The following is a 15,907-nucleotide window of genomic DNA, read 5'->3' as shown; positions in this document are numbered from 1 at the left end:
ACAGGAGCAGCGCAGGGCCCATATTGCATAGGCCCGCTCTGGTTGATAGTGGACTCAGGGGGTGTAGTGACGAAATCAAGCGGGCAAAGGAGTAAAAGATAATGGGCCTGGGGCTCTCAAGCCCAAAAGACACCAAACGAAAGAATAACCCTGAAAAGAGAATGACGTTCAGTCTTCACACCACACATGATCGAAATATCCCTCTCCACTCTCAAACCAAACATGTCTCACCGTAGACAGAGGCTCCGCCGCACCGGAGGCGGTGGAGCAGTCCCAATCATGAAATTCCAACCACTAAAACGCTCATCTCCGTCGTCTCATTCTAAATCCCTCCTTCATTTTTGCTAATTTATACATACGAGTTCAAATCGAAAGGGAAGGTCCAAGAACCCTAGAGTATAAAATCAAAATTAAATATCAACCATTGCGTGATTCAACCTACAAACTTAGGGTTATCCATCCTCAACCTCTACTCAGGCTACAGGTAACAATAATTTAAGGAGAATCGACGAAAATTCGAAGACCTACCAGAAGAGGATTCGATGACGGTGATGATCTCAGGTACTATGCAAATCTCCTATTTCTCTATTCTTCAATGCTCTCTCCCCTTCCTTCTATCTTCTTCTTCCTTCTTCTCTGTGATTCTAGTATGTAGGAAACAATTGGCTTGTTGTTTATACGTGCTAGAATTGAGGGGTTTCAGCTTAAGCACATTGAAGTTTCAATGTGAAGTTTCAATGTGAAGTTTCAATGGCTCCAAATTAAGCTTTAGGTGAGGGTAAAAGATGAGAATCGAGAGTGCGGAGAGATAGAGAGAGAGAGAGATTGAACCAATCCCCTCCTCTGAATTGTGATTGAGACTGAATTATATAGAGTCTGCTCCTCTGAATGAAGTTGGAAACTCCCTCAAAATTTTAATGAAATTCCACTCAAATCACCTTGAAATTAGGAAAATTGTTAAAGGTTATTAACTGAAACTGTTAGTGGTTGCTGTGAAATATTATGTTAGAATCAGTTTGTTAGTGTGATAGGTAGTTTGTTAGATGAATGGATTTATGTTAGGGTTATTTTGTGGTTAATGAAATCTTCTATTTAACAGTTAGTTAGATTTGAATTTGGTTATCCTACTTAGGTAAGTTTGGAGCTAACAGACTTGGGGGGAAAACTGTTAGTGATTGCTAAGGAAGCAAATTGTTTTGCAATGCAATATGTTAGATTATTCCCAAATGCTCTCTGCTAATGAAATAGAAAGTTAACTATCACTCTGTTAATTGTACTGAAAACTAAATTGGGTTAGTTTGGACTGAAACGTTAGTTGTTTATTAGTGTCAAACTCTATTATCGTTAGTTGAGTTAGCTGATGTTGGTTAGTATTGATGAAACAATAAATTGCTAACTCAGAATTAGAATTAGAGAAGGTCATGGACTGTGATATCATAACTGATGCGGCTGATGTCAACTGTTGTTGTAATTTGTAGGTCAGAATTAGAGAAAGGTTATGGATTGTGATATCATGGCCACCTCTGCTTCATGCCTGCAGTCTGTTGGGTGAACTGAAAGACTATGTTATTTAATTGGACTATTATGTTGGATTGTTAATGTTTGTGTGCTCATAAATTGTTTGATGGGTGCAGGGCTAGTATGGTTCATGAAGCAACATTCAATAAGTTTTACCATAGCTTGGGATGGCACCATGGCTACCATGTCAAATCTTAATGAACAACTTCAAGAACTTGGATGCACCAAGGAAGGATGGTTTATAACATGAAGAAGAGATAGAGATTATGGTTAAGTCGAAGGATGAGGTGAGTTGACTTTGGTCAACTGGTTGACCAAAAAGTCAACAGCTGACCAAAGTCAATTGTAAGGTCAAAGTTTCATTTTCTTGTAACTTTTGTATGGATCTTGTAACCTTGGCATTGTATGAATGTAATGAACAATTGAATGAAAGCTAGCCTATTTATTTCAAAGAAAAGACATTTTTGTTTCAAATTGTGACTTTCCCACCAAGACTTCAAATTTGAATCTAAACTTTGAATCATGCATTATGAACAAATGGACTTATAAATGCACTGATGAACTAAAAGTTGGTGAATCAAGGAATTAGAATGAAACCATGAATGATATGAATGCAAACCATGAAGCTTGAATATGTGCAATACGAATGCATCAAATACCATGAATTAACATCAATAACATAAGACCTTGAATCAACTGGATCAACAACCACAAAGGCATGATACCATCCAGAAATGACCAGATGGTTTAACCTTTTGAATTATGGTTTCCCACCAAGCAAAAGATCATGTGAACAAGCAACAAGCATCAAGCCTCATAGCTCAAAAAGCCAACTCAAACCATATAACCCATAGAACTATAGTTTCATAAGACCAAAGCAAATGAGAGGAATAAGGACAAGTACCAAGGCTTCACAAGAAAGCTCACATCATATGCCACCTAGAATTAGGGCTTAGGATCAAGTTACAAGGTAAAATTGATTAGACAAGCAACAAGGGATCAATGACCTAGGGTTTTTGCAAGCCACGTGGTTCAAAGATGATCAGATGATCCATAATGCCTTGAACAAGGGGCCTTAACAAATTAGGGTTTCCATGATCAAAATGATAGGTGAAGTGAACAAATGCAAAGGCATAAGAAGTAACCTCACACCACATGCCCTTAGCACTAGGGTTTAGGAAAAAGTCAATTACAAAGAGCATACCACAACAAGATTTAGGGTTTTTATGTCATGTTATGTCAATATGTCTCCTTGAACCAAAGATCAAGGATCAAGGAATTAGGGTTTTGTCCCAATGATGAGAAAATGTCACAAACCTCAAGCGAAACCAATTCTTTTTATTCATCAACTTTGAATCTATGATGTTTATGAGAAGGTGATAATTATGAATGAATGATGCATATGAATGAGGTATGAATGAAAGCAGATGAATCTCAAGCCAATGATCAGATGAAAAGTCAAAAAGAGGAGGGCAAATTTTTGGGTATGACAAACCAAGGGGTAGGTATGTCTGATTCAAAGAGAAAATTGGCATCAAGCTAAAACAAAGGGGAAACTGGCATCAAGCCAAAAATAAGGGTAAATTGGAATCAAGAAAAAAATAAAGGGGTATTGGTTCAAAGGATGGACACTGGTTATTTGCCCAAAAGGTATATATGAAGCTCAAAGAAATAGTGTATTTGCCTCAAAGAGAGAGTACATCACATGGGGTTAATGAAGGTAGAAGATGTTGAATGAAGGTATTGAATAATGAATAATGGAAATGAATGGAGTGATAAATAGAAATAATTAAATGTGGAAATAGCCAAAAAGTTTGGTAGAAGTGATAGAAAGGTATAATTTGGAATCAAAACACAATGGTATTATTGGAATCTATAAAGGAATGAAATTTGAACCAAAGAGTAAAGCAGACATCAAGCCAAAAAATAAAGGAATTAAATATTTGGCATCAAGACAAAAAACTCTTGGTTCAAAGGTGGACACTGGTTATTTGTCCTAAAAGGGTATATATGGAATCTAAATAAAGGTTGGTATTTAGTTTCAAAGAAAGGCAGTATATCACTGAGATGAGTGGTTATGATAGAAGATAAATAATAATGGATTATGAAAGATATTGATGGTGCCATAAGGCAGAAGAAATAATTAGTGTGCTCGCCAAGGGTTCGAACCCTTGTGCCTATTTATTCTCATTGTGCAATGAGAAAGTCAGAGCTTCGTAGTTCGTAGAACTAATGCAGAACAAGGAAATAAAGAGTTGATTGGGTTGTCAAACAACTAAGTAAAATGCTTGAATAACAAGAGTGTGGCATTAACCAGTAATTGGTATGACCAAAGAGAAAAAGGGTGGTTTCCTAAGCATGAGGCCTGAAAGGCAAACAACAATGCATGAGAAAGAGGTTTTCCTAAGCACGAGGTCTGACAAGGCAACAAAGAAAGGAAATGGTTTGTCTAAGCATAAGGTCTGACAAGACAAACTTGCATGAAGATAGCGTTTTCCTAAGCACTATGTCTGACAAGGAAAATAACGTATGAGAAAGAGGTTTGCATAAGCGCGAGGTCTGACAAGGCAACCAAGAAAGAAAAGGGTCTGTCTAAGCACAAGGCCTGACAAGACAAACATGCATGGAGATAGCATTTTCCTAAGCACTAGGCCTGACAAGGCAAACAATGCATGAGAAAGAGGTTTTCCTAAACGCAAGGTATGACAAGGCAACCAAGAAAGAAAAGGGTTTGTGTAAGCACAAGGTCTAACAAGACAAACATGCATGAAGAAAAGGGTTTTCCTAAGTACGAGGTTTGACAAGGCATAGAAGAAAGAAAGGCTCTAGATTCAGAAATGGGTTTTTGACCATGAGGTACTTGACCCAAAGAAGACATGGAAGTCCAAAGAGTGTATTGTTTTTGTCCAAAGAAAAAAGTATAGTTGACGAAGTAGTTTTGCAATGTTGAGATGTTGTCTACACGGAAGAAGACTTGGCAGCTATATGATTTGAATTACACCGAAGTCTACGAATGGAGGCGAATACTCTGAATAACTCGGGCATACGCCTCGTATGTAGAGGTACTCATAATAAGGATAGGAAAACTCCCTCTCATACTTCGCCGTGGCTTAAGGCTCGTGGAATGCGATTCGCATTATAACTGACGAGTGTCTGAAAGAAGAATTTATTTGTTGTGCTTGAAGGTTGAAGCAGCAGGGATCCAATCTTGATGTCCAGAGTCTTCAAAGTCTTATATGTATGCAATCTTGAACTTAAGATTGACTTGAAGGTAGATGCAAGTGTAAAGGTCCCCATTCAATTAAGTGTTCAAGGGACTTATGATCACCCAATTGAATATGAGTCTTAAGGGAATCGGGAAATTGTTAAGGTCAAGGTAAAAACAAAGTCCAATATAAGGTGTAATCAATTTATCAAGGGTCAAAGATCATTCTAAAAACATATTAAGCACATGGAATTATGGAAAATAAACAAGGCTTTAAAAATTGAAATTTAATCATATAAATTATAATGTCAAGTAAACATGAAATGAAATTAAAAAGAAATTAACAATTAAACTTAATTAAAATCTAATCCTAATTAATTAAATTCTACCAAAACCAAATCCAATTAAAATGAACTTTATCTAATAAAAATATCTATTTAAATGTATATTTTAATATTAGAAAAAGAGAGATTAAAAGATAAAATCAGAAACAAAGCAACATAGGTGTAGAATTAATTAAAGGGGGTGGAAGGAAAATTCTACATTTTCATCTTCTTCATTTTACATTCCCAACCGGTCATGTTCAAAGCATCTTAAAGTGGTCATTTCTTTACAAAAATGGACAAAGAATATACATTGGGAAGCCCTCATGATGTAGAACAAGATGATATCAAGAGAAAATGCAAACACAAACAAAATCCAGGAGAAACATAGCCGTAAAATTTACGAAAAAAACTGTGTTATATTTTCTGCATTTTGTATTTTCAACTAGTCATCTTTAGAGCATTATAAAATGCCAATTTCTTAACAAAAATTGACAAATAAATATGCGTTGGAAAGGTAGAATGGAATAGAATAAGATGTTATCAAGAAAAAACAAAAACAGAAACAAAATCTATGCTAAATAGAGCCATATAGTTTACGAAAAAACTATGTTCTTCATTTTCTGCATTTTACATTTCCAACTAGACATCTTTAGAGCATTATAAAATGCTCATTTTTGAATGAAAATGGACTAATAAATATGTGTTGGAAATGTCACATGGCATAGGGCAAGATACTATTAAGAAAAAACTCAAACAGAAACAAAATACATGGTAAACAGAGCCATAAAGTTTACGCAAAAACTATGCTCTTCATTTTTGCATTTTGCATTTCCAATTAGCCATTTTTAGAGCATCATTAAATGCTAATTTCTTAGCAAAAATAGATAAATAAATATGTGTTGGAAAGGTCGCATGGAATATAACAAGATACTATCAATAAAAAACTCAAACATAAAGAAACTCCATGTTAAATAGAGCCATAAATTTTATGAAAAAAATCGAGTTCTTCATTTTCTGCACTTTGTATTTTAGACTAGCCATCTTTAGCATCATCAAATGCTCATTTCTTAACGAAAATGGACAAATAAATATGCGTTGAAAATGTATCATACCATACAACAATATAATATTAATAAAAAAACAAAAACATAAATAAAATCCATGATAAACAAAGCCATAAAGTTTATGAAAAAATAGTGCTTTATTTTCTGTATTTTTTTCAAGTTTCGACATAATTACGGTTTATGTTGTGGTTTGGTTATAACTCAGTTTTGGTACAGGTTTTAACTTAAATTACAATTAAAACAAGCACATAACATCAAAGAATAAAAGTGGAAGAAAGATTGCCGATAAAAGTGAAGAAAAATATGGAATTCGCTATTGCACGCATGGTGCTCGATAAAATGTTTCAACCAATTTTCTTTTCTTTTTGGCTTCAAATAAGTGATTATCCTAATAAGTTATTAACAAAAGTGGATTAAATTAATAAACAAGTAAACATCCAATAATTCATGGCAAAACTGTGGAAAATATGAAGGATTACCGACGGAGCGGAGGTTTGCTACGGTTAGTGTTGAAAATTTGAATATCGAAGAGAAACTCGGAATACTTCAAGAATAAGCTCCTTTAACCCAATTAACTTCCAAGTTTGATGATTATTTTTTATGATAAATAAATATAGAAGGTGAACCTTAAATGTAAAATATTGATGAATAAACTTGAATTGATAAATTTTGCATAATGATTATGGTTGAATCTTGATGAACTTTATATAATAATTATTGACGATAATGTTGAAATTGTTGATTGATGATTTGTGCAAATTGGATTGTGGTTAAGTTCCACCAGTTTAGAACTTCAATGTGAAGTTCTAAATGGTGATGAAGATGAACTTTAGTGATGGCGGGGGAAAAGATGAATCGAGAGAGAGAATTTGAGAAAAAAATAGTGGAAAAAAAGATGGTTTTATTAGTTATGTTAGTTAACCCCCAAAAATTGTGAGAAATAACATGTTTATATAAACTTTGCAAGTGAATGAACACCATTGGATTGTGATTCATGTAATGGTTTTATCAATGGTTGGAAGTTAATTTAGGCTTAAGTTGAGGATCATCAATTTCAACCATAAGAGTAATTGTTAAGAGTGGCTAGGATTGAATGAAAAAAATGGAAGCTGAGATGTGTGTTTGTTTAGAAGTTTTATGTTAGCTTGGAAGTTATGATAGTTAAGGTTTAATTGGATAATTGGATGATTGTGATGAATGAGGTAGTTAAATACCATTGGTGTTGGAGTTTAGCAAAAGTATTAAGTTAGGATGTAAGGCAAATGATCACTATTAAATAACTTGGATTTTAATGCTCTAGCCTTTGGTTTTTCACCACTTTTGCCTTGAATTTTGAGCGACTTAACCCCTGACTTTTAGTGCTTTTGAGAAATGATTTTGTGTTGAAAATAAGCACTTTTGAATCAAATTATGAATTATTGGGTTTGAAATAATGTTGGAAAGTGTTGAAAAATAAGTGTAGAATTTGTTGGAAATTAACACTTGGCATAATCATGACACAAGTCATTTGTGATGATTGATGATAAATCCCTTGATCAAATACTTGTAGAATAGGTCTAGAAAAATTCAAGAGTCAAAACTGAGTCAATGGTCCGTAGTTGACCAAAAGTCAACATTTGACCAAAAAGTCAACTATACAAAAAAGATGTAGTTTTTTTAATCATTTTTCCTTGTAATCCATTATTTTCCAATAAATGAATGAAAACTTCTTTTTATTCCAACTTTGCCCTTTTCTTTGATTTTAAACAATTTTTTGAATTGAGTAACAATCATTCCAATCCCCCAGCTAACCATGAATCTCAAATAAAGAGATGATCCACATCATAAGTAATACGGGAAATAAAACCAAATAATTATCAAATAATATCTGCCTCGAAGAATCCACTTAAAATGAACAAATTCATTATTATCGAACCTTTGGCCTGAACTTGTTACAATATGCAAATGCAGATGAATGAGCTAAATGCGTGATCAAATAGACAAAGATATGCAAATGAATAAAACCATAAGCCAGAAGGATTGAATAAAAAAATTATGGAAAATTTTGGGGTATGACAGCTGCCCCTATTTAATCATTTTAGTCCCGAATGCATGAATTGCGACAGCTTTTTCGACATTCAAGGTAGAAGAGGATAAAATACAAGAATATCCAAACATTTGCCCATTGAGAATGTATGTAATATGAGAAAAGTAAGTGTATTAGGGATTTTTTTACTGGGAATGGCAGACAAAACTTTTGTATGGCCATCTGCTGAGGATAAAGTGGAATATTCTGTCAAAAATAGATTAGTCGCTAGAGAAACGTTTGATATGTGAAATGTATGATTCATTCTTATGACGCATGAAGCCATGTATTATGTGTAGCAAAGGTTAGTCAATGGAATCAAGGAGCCCATAAGTTTAAACATGAAAGTTCCAAAATACCTTTGCAATTAAGAGGTTTCGACTGAATCTTTTCTAATAGGGATGCCAAATAAATCATCAATTCAAAGATTGGAAACAAAGTCGACCATAGAGGTTTGAAAAAAATATTATCAACTATGAAGGCTGGAAACAAGGATCATGAACTATGACGGTTGAAAAAAGATTAAGGCTCGTCAACCATGGAGGTTGGAAACAAGGATCGTCAACCCCTAAGGTTGGAAACAAAGATCATCAACCATGAAGGTTGGAAACAAGGATCGTCAACCATGACGGTTAGAAGTAGATTAAGGATTGTTAACCATGAAGGTTGGAAACAAGGAACATCAACCCCTAAGGTTGGAAACAAAGATCATCAACCATGACAAATGGAAGCAAAAAAGATTATCAACCGGGAAGATTGAAAAAGGTTCATCAACCATGAAGGTTTGAAACAACGGATTATCAACCATGAAGATTGAAAAAAAAAATATTATCAACCGTGAAGGTTGAAAAGAGATTCATGAACCATGAAAGTTGGAAACAAAAAATGTCACAAAAGGATTCGTCAATCATGAAGATTGGAAACAAAAGACTACCAACCATGAAGGTTGAAAATAGATTCATCAACCATGAAGATTGAAAAAGATTCATCAACCATGAAGGTTAGAAATAAAGGATTATCAACCATGAAGGTTGAAAACAAAAAGATTATCAACCGTGAAGGTTGAAAAAAGACTCATCAATCGTGAAGGTTGGAAACAAATTCATCAACCATGAAGGTTGGAAACAAAAAAGATATCAACCATGAAGGTTGAAGACAAAGAGATCATCAACCATGAAGGTATGAAACAAAAATAATCAACCATTACGGTTGGAAACAAAAAGATTATTAACCATAAAGGTTGAAACTAGTTATCAGTCAGAGAGGTTGGAAAAAAGATCAACAACCATGGCTTTAATAAAATTGACTTTAGGAATACCGAAAAAACCGAGCTTAAAAAGATGTCAAACAGGTTGGGTTTTGAGGGAGGTTCCAAACAAGACTAGGCTTTAAAAACTACCAAGCAAGTTTAGGGTTTGGAAGTGCCAATAAATATTGGGCTTTGGCTTTTCTGATTTACATACAAGGCTTCATGCTATACTAGATGAATGATATGTATGAGTGAAGCGACATGATTAATACATGGTGATGATTTATGCAATGGTTACATCAGATGCTCATATGGAGGGAGGTATAAATTTAGGGCTAGGATAAGGGTCATACATACGTGATTCTCTGACACCTAGTTTAGGCTCCACAATTGTTATCACACCTCTGAACTTGTTTTGAAACAGGGAGAGAACTTGTACTTTCATAGTCTACCTCTTCCCGAGTTTGTTGGGTATCTGCATGGATTTCCCCTGTCTGGCCGATTCAGAGAGATTTATCGAATCTCGACATAATTTCCCTAGATTGACTAAATCATGAAGAGATATGTGCATCGGGAGTCAAAAGAAATGTTCAATCTTCCCATTGTGTAAGCTTTCTTGATGTCAAGTGCCTGTTCGCAAGTAAAAATGCTCATTTTGAAAATGATAATTATAATGTCATGCTCATGTCAGTTTTGAATTTCAAGCATGTTCACTAAGAGTATGAAATATAGTGAATGAATCACTAATTAGAATGCATATCAGTATCAATACAAATGATAATAAAATCTATAGGAGTCAGATTTGGCGCGATCTTACCGTAGTATGGTTTTGAAATAAACCCTACTTTAGTTAGGTATTTTAAGGGTTGAAACAAGGCCCGATTCACAGTTTTAGAAAGAAAGGGTATACGGCTCAAAATTTATTCTAACCCACCCATTCTCCATGGCGTTCTCGATTCCTACATTCAGTTAGCTTGACGCAAGTGTTCATCTTTCAGAAAAGGATTTTGAATAGTAACAAAGATGGTTATGGAACCCATGAGGGTTTGGAGCGACAGTCACTCACCTTTTGATTTTGTTTGCAGCCACACAGATTTTCTCTTGCTAAGGAATTTGTTATTGATCCTCTTGTTCTTTTGTCTTTTGCTTTCCCTTATTGATCCTCTTGAAACCAAGATTTTTTTTACAAATGAACAACAATTAACAAACAAGAAAAGATTACAAATGAGACATGATTGGACAATATGATATTGTTGTTGTGACTAGTCTTGGTACTCATCCATGGAGGTAACCAATTTTGAGCATTCTCCACCAATAACTGGATCCACCATCTGTCCATTGTGATTGGGCAAATGATTAGTCCTTACATTAGGCTCTACCTCATAGAAATACAAGATCTTTTGATCGATGAACTCTTGTACCCTGGTTTTCAAAAGACCGTAATCCTCGGTTGAATGCCCTATATAGCCAGTGTGAAATGCACAAGACGCATTAGGATTATATTTCGGGCCATAAAGGTAAACATCATATGGAATTTCCTTTGGCACAATGGCTCCTTCCTGGACAAGATATGGTATTAACTAAGCATATGGTACAGGGATCTGGTTTCACTGAGGACGCTTTCTGCATAACGTCTGTTATGAACCTGATTTTGATTTCTATTGTCTTGCGGAGGTCGCTGATTCTGGGAATTCTGAGCATGTGAGGCTGCTGATACCGAGGTTGGTACAGTGGTTGCTGATATTGGACAACACCTATGTATAGATAAGGTTAGTATGGCACAAAAGCAATAAGAGCTTGAATTTAAGGATGAACGCTTGCTATCACGACATTTGCCTCACCTTCCTTCTTCTTAGAAAACCACCATGCAGTCTCTTGGATACTGTTTGATTATCAATGCTAGCAATCTTCCCTGTTTTTAACCCATTTTCAATTTGTTCCCTAATGGTCACAACATCAACAAAGTTGGACGACGAACTATCGACCATCTTCTCATAGTACATGCCCTGAATTGTACCCATGAAGAGGTCAATAAATTCAGTATCTTTCAGTGCATGTTTAACTCGTGAAGCCATTTCATGCGACCTCTGAGCATATTCTTTGAATGATTTCCTGATCTTGCGGGCTTGATTTTGCAGTTGTAACCTGGTTGGAGCCATATTCAGGTTGTACTTGTATTGCTTTAGGAAGGATTCATATAAGTTTTTCCATGATCTGATTTTGTTGTGTTTCAAAGTCATGTACCAATCCAAGGATGCCCCAAACAGGCTGTCTTGAAAGCAATGGATAAGAAGCTCATCATTATCAATGTAGGAAGCCATCTTCCTACAATACATAATAACATGGCTTTTGGGACAGCTCAAGCCCTTGTACTTCGGCAAATTTGGCACTTTGAACTTCTGGGGAAGAACCACATTAGGAACCAATCACAAGTCCTTGGCGTCCATACCATAAGCTAAGAAACCATCTATTGCTCTTATCCTTTCATCCAACAACTGATAGTCCTCCCGTTTGTTCCAATATGCACCAAAAGCAATCTGACTGGAGGCTAAAGATTACTCTGATGATTTGGGAGTTCAACACCCTGAGAAGTTGTCTGAGCAAGGACTCGAGGAGAAGCAAATTGGAGATACATCTAAGGAGGCTATACCATTCCCAGATTAACTATCTGACCAGAAGTCTAACCATACTGACCCCCATATGAAGCATAGGGTTCCCCAGAATAAGCAAGTGGAGGTGCAACAACAGAAGATGTCCCAGGATAAAGAGGAGGTATCCGAACACCTTAATTCAAATTATGGATAGTAGGTTGAGCAGCCTGAGGAGGAACATGAAAATAAAGGTGAGGCCCTATGTATTCAACTTTGTTATCATTAGAAGTTTCAGTAATAACCAACATAGATGTCTGATGGGTCAGTCCCTGAGGAATCTCATGGTTGTCAACATCAACCACCTGAGGAGAATGATGAGTGATGCTCCAAGGATAGGCAACAAAGTTCCCATTGGCAGGAGGCACAACAAAAGTTTGATATGGAACAAAAGCATTCCCATTAGCAAATTGGGGAGTATAGTTTGGAGGCAACCCCCAAGGATAGACAGCAACATGCCTGCTAGGATCAGACTGACAGATTAACTGGCTCACCATAGGTTGGATCATAATATTAACAACAGTATCAGACATAGTAGTGACAACAACAATAACATCAATGACAACAACAACAACAACAACAACAACATTAGTATAAGTAGTAGCCTTATGAAAGTGATGGTAATCCATTATAGCATCCATGTTACCTTAGAAAAGATCCATCTTTCCTTGGAATAGAGCCAAGATATCCCTGTATGTAGCATTCTCCTGTTCCATATTTGTAATAATCTTTCGTCTATTTTCTCTTGTGAAATACTAGTGTCGAAGAGTCGTCGTCATTCTGTCTGAGGAAAGGACAAGGTGAGCTCTTTCTGGTTGACATGCATGAGATGCAAATGAATGATTGCATATGTTGGGGATAAAATGCAAATGATTATGCAACATCCATAGATTCAAAGCCTTACTAGTGTAATAACTCAGGTTCAAAATTATGGCATATATATAGCAATGCAAAAATGATATGCGATAATGTAGATTAAGAGTACAACACAATCCAGGTAATCTGCATATAATGCCTAATACATGATCAAAGGTTCAACGCAATCATGATTTTCGAGGAATGTAGAGTCTATGGTGTCCTGCAAAAGAAAGATCCCATATCCCCTCATAGGTAGGTTCTAGTCTTTAAGAAGGTAGTCCCTAGAATGTTCCTAGAGTCATCGATCCAAGTCAAAATACCCTGCCATAACAAATTCTCACAGGATAAAAGTACTTCCAAATGAATCTAGTCTGGGTTTGGGTCTCGTGCCAACCCAATACACGAAACGTAGGTCAATACGACCATCCATGAGTATATCATGTGTATGTACTCAAGCTCGAGTATATAGCTTCTCTCAAATAACAAAGCCCATCCAATAATGGAATATAGAACAGATATCGAATATGTAAAGCAATAGGAATGCAATAAATGACATGCCATAATAAAGATAAATTCCTCAACAAAATAGATAGGAAAATTGGAAAAAATTCATAATACTCCGGATAATCTGTTCATACTTCTCGACGTAGGTTCAAAGGTCCGACGTTACGTGAGAACAAAGGTATGTATGGTCTTGGTTTCCTATAGAAAAACCCATATCCCCCTCACAGGTGTGTACTATCCTTCAAAGGCAACCCTAAAAAGGTTCCTAGAGTCAAGGACCCATTTCGAGATACCATTGCCTTAGACGAGTGACTCGTCGAACAATGATGCTCCCAAAAGGATCTACTCTAGGTGTGACGTCTCGTGTTGACCGTGATCGAGGACTAACTCAAGTAGATCAATCACGACTCTAGTCACATTACTATCTTGTGTCTGTGCTCAAGCTCGGGTATAGAGCTTTTCTCTCATGTAACATAACCCCAACCCCACAGAGAGTATATAACAAATATCTAGAGTATACAAAATATGAATATAATGATAACACTAATAAAGTGTAAAGATAAACACCCAAACAAAAGAAAGAAAGAAACAAAACTAGGCTTGACTCCTACTTGCAAAGGAAAGGCTCCCCAGTAGAGTCTCCAACTGAAGCTACCAGAAATATACCCAAGCGCATCACATGCTCAAAGATACAAAAGAGTCGCCATCGAACTTTATTTAGTCCCGAAGGAAAGGGAAACATCGATAAAACTCGGGGGAAGAGAAAATGGGTAAGGAAGTCAATTATGCAAGGGGAAGGTATTAACATCCCTCATATTCATTGTACTCAACGGGAACCGTTTTGATTGTTCTTTGCTCGAATGGTTGTTACTATATAAAGATTACTCGCGAAAGAATAAAGGGAAAAGGAGAAGAATAGATAGAGTGCTCGGTGAGGATTAGGGCCCTCATGCCTACATATCCCTAATGGTGGGAGATGAAAGAAGTTGTGATGAAAGTATAGTTTGAACCAAAGAATAATTTTGTTTGAATCCATAGGGTAGGTACATATGAACCAAAGAGAAAATTGTCATCAAGCCAAAACATAGGGGAAACTGGAATCAAGCCAAAAATAAGGGTAAATTGGCATCAAGCCAAAAATAAAGGGCATTGATTCAGAGGATGAACATTGGTTATTTTCCCAAAAGGTATATATGGAGCTCAAAGAAATAGTGTATTTGGCTCAAAGAGAGAGTACATCACATGGGGTTAATGAAGGTAGAAGATGTTGAATGAAGGTATTGAATAATGAATAATGGAAATGAATGGAGTGATAGAGAGAAATAATTAAATATGGAAAGAACTGAAAGGTTTGGCAGAAGTGACAGAAAGGTATAATTTGGAATCAAAACACAATGGTATTATTGGAATCCATAAAGGAATAAAATTTGAACCAAAGAGTAAAGCAGGCATCAAGACAAAAAACAAAGGAATTAAATGTTTGACATCAAGACAAACAACTCTTGGTTCAAAGGTGGACACTGGTTATTTGTGCTAAAAAGGTATATATGGAATCCAAATAAATGTTGGTATTTGGTTTCAAATAAAGGAAGTATATCACTGAGATGAGTTGTTATGATAGAAGATAAATGATAATGGATTCTGAAAGATATGGATGGTGGCCTAAGGTAGAAGAAATGATTAGTGTGCTCACCAAGGGTTCGAACCTTTGTGCCTATGTATTCTCATCGTGCAATGAGAAACTCAGAGCTCTATAGTTCATGGAACTAACACGGAACAAGGAAAGAAAGAGTTGATTGGGTTGCCAAACGACGAAGTAAAATGCTTGAATAGAAATAGTGTGGCATTAACTAGTAATTGTTATGGCCAAAGAGAAAAAGGGTATTTGTCTAAGCATGAGGTTTGACAAGGAAAATAATCCATGAGAAAGAGGTTTTCCTAAGCGCGAGGTCTGACAGGCAACCAAGAAAGAAAAAGGGCTTGTCTAAGCACAAGGTCTGACAAGACAAACATGCATGAAGATAACGTTTGTCTAAGCACTAGGTCTGACAAGGCAAAGAATGCATGTGAAAGGTGTTTTCCTAAGCACGAGTTCTGACAAGGAAACCAAGAAAGAAAAGGGTTTGTATAAGCACAAGGTCTGACAAGACAAAAATGCATGAAGAAGAGGGTTTGCCTAAGCACGAGATTTGACAAGGCAAACAAGAAAGCAAGGTTCTTGATTCAGAAATGAGTAGTTTGACCGTGAGGTGCTTGAACCAAAGAAGATATGGAAGTATAAAGAGTGTATTGTTTTTATCCAAAGAAAAGAGTATAGTTGATGAAGCAGTGTTGCAATGGTTATATGTTGTATGTAGGGAAGAATACTTGACAACTATCCGATTTAAATTGCACTAAAGTCTATGAACGGAAGCGAATACTCTGAATAACTGGGGCCTACGCCCCATATGCAGAGGTACTCAGAAAAAGG

General features: G+C 36.0%; 1 long non-coding RNA gene across 1 annotated transcript; it reads left to right on the top strand.

Moving 5' to 3' along the window:
- The first annotated feature begins 101 nt into the window (after positions 1–101).
- Positions 102–2,010, top strand: LOC127082886 (uncharacterized). The gene is made up of 2 exons (XR_007788248.1): positions 102–561; positions 1,479–2,010. It is a non-coding gene; the product is annotated as an uncharacterized LOC127082886 (long non-coding RNA).
- The last annotated feature ends 13,897 nt before the right edge of the window (positions 2,011–15,907 follow it).

Source organism: Lathyrus oleraceus, chromosome 5 (assembly GCF_024323335.1).
Source record: "Lathyrus oleraceus cultivar Zhongwan6 chromosome 5, CAAS_Psat_ZW6_1.0, whole genome shotgun sequence".
NCBI classification, from domain to species: Eukaryota; Viridiplantae; Streptophyta; class Magnoliopsida; order Fabales; family Fabaceae; genus Lathyrus; species Lathyrus oleraceus.
Note: the sequence above shows the minus strand (reverse complement) of the source record. Positions and strands in the feature narration are given on the sequence as shown.